This window comes from Haliotis rufescens, unplaced genomic scaffold, assembly GCF_023055435.1.
Source record: "Haliotis rufescens isolate VD_foot unplaced genomic scaffold, xgHalRufe1.0.p SCAF_58, whole genome shotgun sequence".
Lineage (NCBI taxonomy): Eukaryota > Metazoa > Mollusca > Gastropoda > Lepetellida > Haliotidae > Haliotis > Haliotis rufescens.
Window position 1 is genome coordinate 76318 of NW_025964312.1, and position 12381 is coordinate 88698.

The 12381-nt window shown below is 38.6% G+C and overlaps 1 protein-coding gene across 1 annotated transcript in view; it reads left to right on the forward strand.

The window, feature by feature from the left end:
• Positions 1-5750: 5750 nt before the first annotated feature.
• LOC124125871 overlaps positions 5751-12381 on the forward strand; it is a 77879-nt gene continuing 71248 nt past the window's right edge. The window contains exon 1 of the mRNA XM_048385401.1: positions 5751-6568. The gene's annotated coding sequence lies outside the window, so the exon portion shown is untranslated. The remainder of the gene's footprint in view (positions 6569-12381) is intronic.

The following is a 12381-nucleotide window of genomic DNA, read 5'->3' on the forward strand; positions in this document are numbered from 1 at the left end:
TCGTCACATGTTACATAGTCTACTCAAGTTATTGCATATGTTTCTAATCGGTTTCATTTTTGACGAGTATACACAATTAAACAAACATATGTCATAGAATTTGTCACTTTCACTGACAAAATACCCTTCAAAGGAAAAACTATTTCCATTTGCGTAGTTATACCTTTGTTTACATTGGTTGTACGTCTCCACGTGCTGTCATCGAAACCCTACGGAAAACTAACAACGCTTATGTGTAGAGACAAATTGTCATGCACCTCACTGTCGCAGTTGTAGTAGCATATGTATATAAACGTCCTGAACAATATGTAATGGGCCCCGAAAGGCTTGCATTAGGCCAGTCTGATCTGAATTCAGAATTATCACGTTTGCTTACAAAATACGAGAAAAGTTCGATCACGTGATATGCAAATAAACCTGTGGGAGTGGTGTTATGCTAAGTCATCACTGCGCCAGAGTGTAATGCAAGTGATATGAGTGTGGAATCTGATTTCAAAAGGAGGGACACAGAAGGGACATAACTTGTCATCGCCACTGGTGGCGCTGCGATCGAGCAAAGAAATTCCAGCCTTGTTCGGGAAGGTTGAAAACTAGACTTCCATATTCAGTTTTTTAACCCCCTTGCCTCGGGAAGATGACAAAGTATACGTGATGGATACAACATAAATATCTTTTGTATAGTTGGTATTTAAAGGAATAATTGTGTGCGAGTAGCATAATCTCTTACAGGTGTAAAAAAACAGAATATATTTACGTCATACATTTAGATCATTTATAAACCCATAATATATATTACATTAAGTTTTCATTAATAATTTCTGTATCTAATTGCCGAACTCTCTGCGATAGCTTCCTTTTATGCGAGACTTTCTTTTTTCATATTTCGAAAAAGTTCGTTGGAATCATAAATCTTTGCGTTCTTGATTTGGGGGGTATACCAATCATCATTTAGTTGAATGTTATTGATGAATCAGTTGTTTATCTCACTGTTCAGTTATCTCTTGTTTCTGTGATAAATGTATGTGACACGGATCTGCCATAACACAGAGGAGAGTGTGTAAGGATATCTTAGAGAACCTTCAAACCACCAAATACTAGTATATATTTAGGGCGATTAAATCCGTTTTACATATATTACCGCTGCTCTGTGTTTATTATCCACCTACACGTATCCACCCGTTAATATGCAAACAAAGAAAAGTTAACATCATTAAAGCACTCGTTGTGGAAGTAGATTGTCTCTAAATATGTCAGTGCTAGCTGGTATACATTAGCTTTATACCCCAAAGCAATGTCTGACAAAGTCATATTTATAGATGGTATTTTTTAAATACAAGTTTTCATTTAATACAGGTGTCTAACCTCAGCTAAGCAGATATAGGCCTTAATTGCGTTTGTTTGATATGATCCATGAATATTATGAGAAATTTGAATGACCTTAGAAAATTCAGGTTTTTTATATCTTTACTGGAGCATTAGCCAACTTGGTGTGTTACACAATAAAATCCGTAAATATCACAAAGGGACTAAAATGTCCACAACACAATGTCAAATAACGAGAGTTTAATAGGTATGTGAATAATATGTTTTGAAATAGGTGATTAGTTAATTGCTTGAATACATTTTTTTTACTCTCAGTATAGTATACCAAGGGTTATTACACAGAATATCGTTTTGGAAATCCAGGTCTAGTTATAACTCCAATTAACGGATGTCGTAGTCAAATGGGGCGTTACCTGAATACAAACGAACGCACCCGATCTGACAATCGACATATTTCCACAGTTTTTAATCAAATGCATATTGATAAAATGAATTAAAAACTATTGATTATATTGACCGAAGTACCCATATCCTGACACGCAATCTAATAGACTTGCGCCGTTTCGACGTATGGCTGCTTTCGAGAAGGGGACGAGCCTTGATGTAGCTAACGGAAACATGCGAGTGGTGACAAATGATTGAGTAATAAGACTAATGTGTCTACAGTCTTCCAGGTGTTAGATAGTTAATGAAACAGTTATGTGGGATCCTCAGTTGACTGGTCTCTAAGTGTATCTTTGGGAGAATGATGCACTCCATATGCTATGTAAAACACCTTTTGATCTTTACGACATACTAAGCAACAGTCAAGTCGGATTAGCATTGTCACATAAACTACGCAAATGACGAAATAATTACTTAAACAGGTCTTCCTCAATGCAGTGGACAAAGATGATGGCTGTTGTTGCATTCTGGGAAGTTACTCCCAGCTGCAGAAATGTCAGAGAGGACATCGAATGAATAGCAAAACAATGACCATGAATGTCCCATTTGGCAAAATAGAAAAAAAACTGGAATGGGATACGCTTAGAGTTGTCGCCTGCTCCAGGCTTTGGTTTCACAACTTTATAGGTACAATCTAGCATTATCAATCTAATGATGGGGTCGGATTTGCTCAAAGGACTCTGATCACTCCACGGGTTTATTTCAATGGATTCATATGACTGAAAACGGCTCGTCTCTTTGTAACTGTAACAAACTCTTGGTACGTGTCATTAGTCTTCCCTGAGAGAGATACACATCAATTGTAAATGTTTTCCTATCATACGTGTATGCCACCATGTCACGCAATCAAGCAAGTCTCCGTGTACGATATTACAGTTTCTTATATTTGTTATGCCCCCGAAAGAAGAAACCGTTTTGTTAACAAAAATAATATGAAATTATTTGGCATCAATTGAAATAAGCTGTTGAAAGATGTATGTTTTCTTTACGTTGTGTCATTGATTAAGACCATAGAATATTACAGGACAAAAAGAGAGCATGCTTTGGGTCTTAGGCGTCGCAATCCGCTTTGAATTCACACTCTCTCTCTCTCACACACACACTCTCTTTCTCTCACTCTCTCTCACACTCACTCTCTCTCATACTATATCTCTCAATCTTACACACTCTCTTTCACACTCTCCCTCACACACACACATACACTCTCTCTCTCACTCTCTCTTTCACTCTCTTTCACACACACTCTCTTTCTCTCACTCTCTCTTATACTCTCTCTTTCTCACTCTCTCACACTTTCTCACTCTCTCTAACACACTCTCTTTCTCTCACTCTCTCTCACACTCACTCTCTCTCATACTATATCTCTCACTCTCTTTCACACACTCTCACACTCTCTCGCACTCTCTCTCACACACACTCTCTCTCTCTCACACACACTCTCTTTCTCTCAATCTCTCTTATACTCTTTCTCTCACTCTGTTTCTCTCTCTCACTATCTCTCACTCTCACGCACACACTCTCTTTCTCTAACACTCTCTAATACTCTCTCTCACCCACTCTCTCTCTCTAACTCTCACACACACACTCTCTCACTCACTCACTCTCATGCTTGCTCTCTCACACACCTACTCTCTCTCACACTCTCTTACGTCACTCTCTCTCCCTCACACTCTCTCACACCTTATCTTTCTCTCTCGCTCTCTCTCATACACTTTCTCTCTCACACTCTCTCGCACTCTCCCTCTCACACACTATCCCTCTCACTCTCTCACTTTCTCTCTCTCACTCACACACACTCGCTCTCACTCTCTCATGATTGCTCTCTCAAACATGCCCCTTTCTCTCACACTCACACTCACGCTCTCTCTATCACACTCACCTCACTCTCTCTCACAGACTCTCTCTCCCTCATACTATCTCTCTCTCATTTTCTCTCTATGACACACTTTCTCTTTCTCACACTCTCCCTCTCTCACACACTATCTCTCTCACTATCTCACTTTCTCTCTCTCACTCACACATGCTCTCTCACACACGCTCTCTCTCTCACACTCTCTCACCTCAATCTCTCTCACGGACTCTTTCTCACACTCTCTCCCTCATACTATCTCTCCCCCGCACTCTCCCTCTCTCACACACTATCTCTCACACTCTCTCACTTTCTCTCATACTATCTCTCTCTCATACTCTCTCTCACACACTCTCTCGCGCTCTCCCTCTCTCACACACTCTGTTACCTCACTCTCTCTCACAGACTCTCTCTAATACTATCTCTCTCACCTCAATCTCTCTCACGGACTCTTTCTCACACTCTCTCCCTCATACTATCTCTCTCTCGCACTCTCCCTCTCTCACACACTATCTCTCACACTCTCTCACTTTCTCTCACACACACTCTCTCTCACTCTCTCTCTCATGCTTGCTCTCTCACACACGCTCTCTCACACACTCTCTCATACTATCTCTCTCTCATACTCTCTCACACATACTCTCGCTCTCTCACACACTCTCTCGCGCTCAACCTCTCTCACACACTCTGTTACCTCACTCTCTCTCACAGACTCTCTCTAATACTATCTCTCTCACACACAATCTCTCGCACTCTCCCTCTCTCACACACTATCTCTCCCACTCTCTCTGACTCTCCCTCACACACTTTCTCTCACTCACACGTTCTCTCACGCACGCTCTCCCTGATCTCTCACTCTCGCTCTCTCATTCTCACATTCTCTCTCACTTTCAAGCTAACACTCTCTCTCACACTCTCTCACACACACACTCTCTCTCTCTCTCACTCACTCTCTCTCCAAGATGTGTGACACCCTGATATCAGCACATTGCTACATACAAGTGTTAGATAAACAGCGACACAGGGGATATTCGTGTGTGCAATGGCCTGTGAAATAAACAATTTTAATGGGGTTTAAGTCAATGGGACACACTATGCGAGAAGTATTTGTATTCAGAAAGTTGGACATGTTTAAGCATGGTGAGCCGCATGAAGGAACAGGTATGTGGTACATAACGTCTTTAGGAGAAGTGGCTATTCCCGAGGAAAGCACGACTCATTCGTCACGTCGATCCACAGTGATACGCAGGGAATGTTGTGAGTTTAATACCTCCTATCAATTACACTCAAAGTAGTTTTAAAGTTCACAAAATGGCCGCCGTATGAATTGCCTTGAATATAAAAGAGAAAACAAACGCAACTTACAGGGAGACAAAGTTTGCAACTGAGTAAATCAGACAGATAAACATGAATAATTTGCTGTAACACTTTACAGTGTAATGCCCCTGTTATTGTCAGTGTTATCTGAGACGCCCTGTTTGTGTATCGGAACTATGATACCAACTGACCGGGGAAATTATCCATGTTCCAATATGAAATGAGTCATTCGAAGTACATTTTTTGGTAACAATATATCTTCAGACTCTTTAAACAAATCAGGTGATATGTTTTCAGTTCAATGTCATTTATTACAACTGGGGTGTTGAATGCTAACAAGAAATTCGCCTTTTGTGTAAGTGAGATGAAATGGGGTTTGACGTTTTTACATTTGTCCGATCAAATAGACTAGTAGATAGGAATCTCTGTGAAACGCCACTGGTTGGATACATCGGATTTAGATTATGAGCATGAAAATTATGCAATGTGAAACGTTTACCTATTTTTCCAAAGAGACACTGATTCGTTCGTTCATCGGGAAAAGCCAAGTAAACTGATCAGTCAGTTGCCATTCATCTCCTTCAACATTCATCTCCTCGGCTACTGTTGTTTTCGTAGGGCAACCCTGTCAAGTAGCGCGATCGTGTTCAAAGCATGACAGTATTGAAGTCATTTGAAATGTTTGCTGGTACGATCCAAACATTCCATCGTGTTGTTTAATTCCAAATCACCGCCCCCTGTACTGATGTGACAAGTCGACCCTCTATATACAAGTGTACATTGTATAATTCCCAATCACCGCCCCCTGTACTGATGTGACAAGTCGACCATCTATATACATGTGTACATTGTATAATTCCCAATCACCGCCCCCTGTACTGATGTGACATGTCGACACACTTATTGTAATTTTTGTTGTAGTACTAGTTGTGATTTAATTGTTGCTGATATCATTCCATGGCAATTCAACTGGAATCATAGCTGATCTGCAAATGAGAGCAATGTACTAGAACGTAGTTTTGTGAAATCATGATTTAACTAGGACATCTCGATTGCCCGTGGTGGTAGTATTTGGGCCTCAAATAGGGCTGTATGGGTCAACACATCACTCAGGTTTAAATTGGTAAAGGGGAATTTGTTATAGAATGTATTGCATGATAATAGATTTAATCAACAAGGATAAGCTGGAATTGAATAGTTACACTACATGATACACTAGAGAGGATGAACAAGTCAGTAACAACTGCTAAAAGATTAACTAAAACCGCAGGAGGGCAGCCATATATAATCTGATCATTTAACAGGCATAGTCATATACATTTGGTACGATGCATTTACAAATTTATTAAAATATAGTAAAAAACTGTACAGAGCCGTTCATGGGAGTAAGGCCAAGTGCTGTTGTCACAGAACATATATTTATATCTCTACCTGTCACCAGTATGACGTCATATGTTTCTCCTTTTGTGTTGGATTGCACAGACGTTGTGCATTTGTATACAGCGCATGTGGCCAAACCCGGTCGGTCATGTGACTTATTGTAACTAAAGGTAACACTATAAAGTCAGGGACTGGCGTAATGCGGTGCTGCATTTAGAGCTAGTACTGGACTCAGGCAGTGCTTGGTCACAGCTGGTAAGTATCGCTGAACATTTTACTGATGATATACTGTTACAAGCTCGTACAAGATGTAGTCTTTATAACACATAAGCCCTTCATCCTTTCTTTTATGCAGTATATTTGATAAGATTAAGAATGATGAACGCCTAATGCCACATGGCTATTGGCATGCTTCAAACTAGTAGGACTCAACCAGAGGTGGCCAATATTTTGTGTCTCAGTCTGCGATTTGCAGACTTTTGAACAGATTTCGGCAGACACAAAATGCTAATGATCGGCCCTCACAGGGTGCTCTTGGTCATTGTGGGAAACACAAATGTAATATTAAGAGTTACGGATTATAACTTTAAAAATTCATAAAATGATGACTAACTAATTCTGATACATGTTAAAACGTTTAGAATCAAAACAAGAGGAATATGAGTAAAAATGAAATTGTTTTGCCTCATATGTGGTTACCATCGTACTTACCGAATTCATATTATCGAAACGCGCAGTAGACTATTCAGGTCACGCGACTCACTTTCATTATTGAGATACATTTTCTAACACATTTTATGAATTTAGGGCATTTGTTACAAAGAAAACTAAACAACTAACAATATAACGGAAATGTATATGTTTGTTTGTTGTTTAACACGGTAATCAGCAATATTCCAGCTATATGACGGCGGTCTGTAAATAATAGTCTGGACCAAACAATCCAGTGATTGACATCATCAGCAACGTTCAACGCAATTGTGATACGATGACATGCATCAACCAAGTTAGCGAGCCTGATCACCTGACCCTGTTAGTCGCCTCTTACGACCAGCATAGTCGCATCTTACGGCACGCATGGGTTTCTGAAGATCTATTCTCTACCCGGATCTTCGTGGCCTAACGGGATGATGTAAAACACATATTCCATACGTGAAATGCCTAAGTTAGAAATGCCTAAATTTCCTATACTATTACCAATAAACCCCCATGTCCATACATCATTTTTACAAAATATTATAAAGAGACGGCGTGGAACAAAGTGACATGATTCCGTCGTCAGCCAATTGGTAAAACAAACTTAAATCATTCATGAAAGTACTGTATGCTGCTGCCGCTCTGTGTCCAAAGTTTTTCCGTTAACGCAGATCACTGGGCACAAAGGAAATATGTATCGAGGAGATGTTATCAATGTTTGGACAGGCACCGTCAACATCATCAATATGCACTAACTGAACACATAACGGTTGTTAAGGAGTTGGTGAGTTGAGTTGGGTTTAACGCCGCTTTTTACAGCACCGGTATTCCAGTTACATCGCGGCGGGTCAGCTTAATGTGAGAAGATAACCCGAAGTGATGCAGGTCTCAGACGTTTACACCTTCGGTGAAACCAACGAGCATGGGTATGGTGCTGACAAACCTAGAAACATAATCGGAGCGAACCAGGATTCGAACCCACAATCATAGATTTCTGGCGTGCCCAAGGGACACAAGTCAGCACAGCGAATCGCGGCGTTTTTTAAACAACATTTATCATTGTTAAAAAAATTAAATTCCTACCTCAAGTACACAATTGATAGTAGTCCTGTGTATCGGCTGTCATCACACTGTAACTCTTTTTACCTTCAACAGAAGTCATCTCCACTGTAAACAATCCACAACCAGTTGAGAAACTAATTTGGCAATGATGTAAAAGAGGTAGTATTCGTAGAATTGTTAATAATGTTAACTGTTGTTCCTATGATTCTGGGTTCGAAGAACACCATACATGTACTCGTCCCGTGTGGTAAACGTCTGAGATCTGCATCACTTCGGAGTTCTCTCTCAGTCAAGCTCAGGCACCGCGACATAACTGGAACATTGTTCAAAGCGGCGTTAAACGTAACTCACTCACTATTTCCTACACTTTGTGTAATTCCAGAACGCCCAATATTATCTAGGCCGCCAGCATTATTGACCATAGACGAAACTGACACATTTGAATAAACAGGGGTATCCACAGCTGCCTACAGAATTACGACTGTCATGTTTGGTTTCTTAGAAGTTGATGGATGACCAAAATGGACACAATTTATGTATAACAACATCCATTCTTTATTTCACTATAATAGAAACGTGTTGGTATAGGTCCTCATATCGTTGTCAAGCAAAACTGTATAATCGTCATCATTTAGGTATTTTACGTCCACTTCCGAAAGTTTCAATTTCGTACATGGGGACGGGTGGCTTCAAGGAATAATATATAATCATAGTGAATAAAGATATAACACACCTGGTCCAAAAAACTATAACCTGAGGTAGTGCCCATTTTAGTCATATGTTAAGTTACAGAGAAGTTGTTAATTACATACAATATATTAAATAAGTACTTCGCGTGGAGTTGTATTCTATTTAGTATGTATGGAAAATAGTAGTATTAAGGTAAATATTCAGAGTAATGATATATAGGTTAATAATAATGAAACGATAGATAGATAGATATATAGATAGATAGATATATAGATAGATAGATAGAAAATAGTAGTAATATGGTAAATATTCACTTAGGGAAATGGTATAGGTAAATAAATAATGAAATGATAGATAAATAGATAGATAGATGGATCCGATCCGGGTGTATTTTGTAGACTGACATTTCTTGTAAAAAATTGTTATTGATGTGAAGACTGACGGAAGAATATTGGACTTAAGAGTAAAGGCAGAACATTTTAAAGAGAAAAGGAAGAGAATGGTAAAATCGGGATGGTGAGCATGTTATAGGGGACACCAGTATGCAGTATCCTTGGGTGAATTGCAAAGTGGGCAGTTGCCATCAGTGTGTCTGTTTCGTTTGTATAATGTATAGCTTAAATTTGATGTGCCACGGAGAATTCTGAAAATTATTGTATCTAAAAGTGTGATATTTGAACATTTGTGCATTTAATCTTGGAATTTGTTAAGAGGGATTAAATTCAGGTGGATCTAGTGTTTTGAAGAATAATTTGAAAATTTGAATTTTGATACTATTTTTCATAAGTGCTTTTAGGTTTTCCAGTAGTGAAGATTATTCCTGGGGATAGGTTTGTAGAACTACTGCCAGGCCCGCGGAATTCCATTTCCATTCCAATGTTTGTATTGCAAGGAATCTATTGTAAGGTTATTGTGTTACCTATTGGTTTTAGATCTGATGTTATAATGGTGATGTATAATATTATTGATTAAGTCAGGGTTTTAGAGAGTTTGCTTTAACAGAGCTCAATGAGTCGGAAATAATGTGAAAGTTTGTTTGTTTATATTTGTTACCTGATTTAATTAATATTACTGATATAGCCAATATATCAACGAAATTAGAATGAGTGTATTTTTTAAAAATGGCAATTAGAAGTTATTAAAATAGGTTGATTTACTTTCAAGGCGAGTTTCGATTTATGTGATGAGTACTCTTGTTGCGTTTTTGCTGTTTTTGTTAATTTGGATTGCGATTGTAGTGTGTAGTGACATTTCTATCCCGGTGGGTATTTGTATGTATCAGAGACCATGTGGTATCTGTATTTATGTGTTTGGTAGTGCAGCAGGTGGAACATTGTTTAGGTTGTGGGCATGGAGTAGTTTAAAGAGGTGTGTTAGGTAGATGGTTTTGGGGATGTTTTGAACTTTATAAGGGTGGTTGTGCTTGTGTTATGATATTTTATTGTTATGGTTTTGTAGATATGGTTGGTATTTGGTAATTGAAAGAATGTTTTTCAGTTATCATAGGAATAGTAAGGCTTTTTGCCTATTGCGGATGTTGTGTACATGTCGTGGGGTGTAATTTCATTTGTCTGTCATTCCGTTGCCGGATCAACAATTACATGCACCCGATACATACTCTTTATGTAGCCACGTGCAATCCGTGTGTTGCCAAAGTGCCATCCCTTGCCTGGATGATGATGAAATAATAGACTGCCATTAAATGGTCTCGAATGACTACCGGAGCCGTCTTCGCCTTCTTTTTATGGTCTGGCAAGCCGGATTTGTAAGTAATTTGCCTATTTATGAACTTGGAATTTTATGACAATAATATACCCGGAGAAACACGGTCGCGCTCGCAAGACGGGTGCCCCGTCCTGTTTTTGTCCAGGCGCCGACGACCACCTGCCTATATGTCAGATTATTGGTTGACATGAATCATGACCTTGATGAAATCCTGACCACAAAATCAATTATGTAAGGTCCTAGCCCCGTAGTTGAGGCTCATTTGTTGCCTTCTATGTAGGTTTAAGGTGGAGCCTTATAGTAGCAGTGTGTGTTGGTAGGACCAGGTCTCCATGGCTAGTTAACTGTTTCATATTGTATGGAGCTTGGTTTATTATTATTTATAATTGATATGGAGTTTAATACCGGCGCGCGGCACAGACCTAATTTGATTGTATGAGTGTTTGATATATGTTCAAAAGGGTTTGTCTGTCTACATCCATGTCTGTATGGCCCTCATGAGGTTTAGATTTTTTAGGATGAATTGACAAAATTAAGCATATGGGATGTCCGTGTTAGCTATTGGACAAATGTAGCTCCAAGGAATTTTGTTCCTTTATGGATAGTAATGTCTTCGTTATGTAGGTGTTCTGTTGAGTGTAAAATTTGGCATATATTTGTTTTTAAATAAGAACTTAATGGGTTTTATTTTTAACTTAATTGTAAATCCCCATTTAGAAGACCAATTTTTAATTTGATTTTGTACAGGTTATGTTTGTTTTTTTTATCTTGAATTATTGACTTGATGAAGTTAGAGGTTATCAACAAGTTTAGCTGTGGAGTCGTTTTTAATGGAATTTTAGAAAAAGGTTATCGATCATGAAGTTAAAGCTCTGCACCTAACGTAGAACCCATTCGACAGAGGTGTCACTTCCCGTGCATCTGATGTCGAACCCCAAAATAAAACTCGCCATATCTATATACCAAGAAGGCTTTGCGTAACATTGCGCATACGTATGGCATGCATAACTGCTCAGCTTGCTCAATATTAAAACTCTCCGTAGTTTAATTACCTCAAAAAGAAAATATCGCGAGTTAAAAAAGTTTCGGCCAAACGGCCATTGTTGACTTTTGGCACTTCACTTTGAGCGGCATGCAGTCCGATATTTTCTTTATAATTTCATCATTTTTCCTATTCGATCATACTTTTTTGTTTGCTGACGAAAGGAAAACACACATGTTCCTTAATTTCTAAAAATAAGCAACTTTTGGTGTAACTAATTGTAAACAAAAACAATCTGAATCATAACATCATCGATTGGATGGACCTTGTACGATCATAGCAACTCCAACAAACAAACAAACAAACTCAAACAACTCCACATGCACAGTTATCCCATTAGACTATTCCAATCATTTTGCTACATCTAACTTAATTTTCTAGAATTATTGAGAAGCATGTATAAATCTTTGTAAAAAATCATTTTTAAAGAGTTTGCAAATGATTTCGTTTGATAAACTTTCGAACACATTGACAAGACGACAAACGTCAGTGACAATTTATGGGAGTGGCCTAACTCGCGATTTGTTGAGTTGAACAAAGTCAACAAACACTGCGAAATATGACAAATATTGGATGATAGGCGAAATCTGAACTGATATACATTCTAGGTAAACCATTCAATAGCAAATTAGTGCACTTTACAAAAAATAATCACAATACTTGCAATTTCAGCTATCATTTCTGAAACCGGAAGCACGTACCACACGTGACACGTCATGGAAGCAAAATATGCAAATGTTTGTAAGCTATCATAAAGAAACTCCGAAATAGATTCAAATTCAAAAGAAGATACATAATTTACTATTTTTTGTCAACTATTTACTATTTATTGATCTGAAGAGCAGTCTTCACT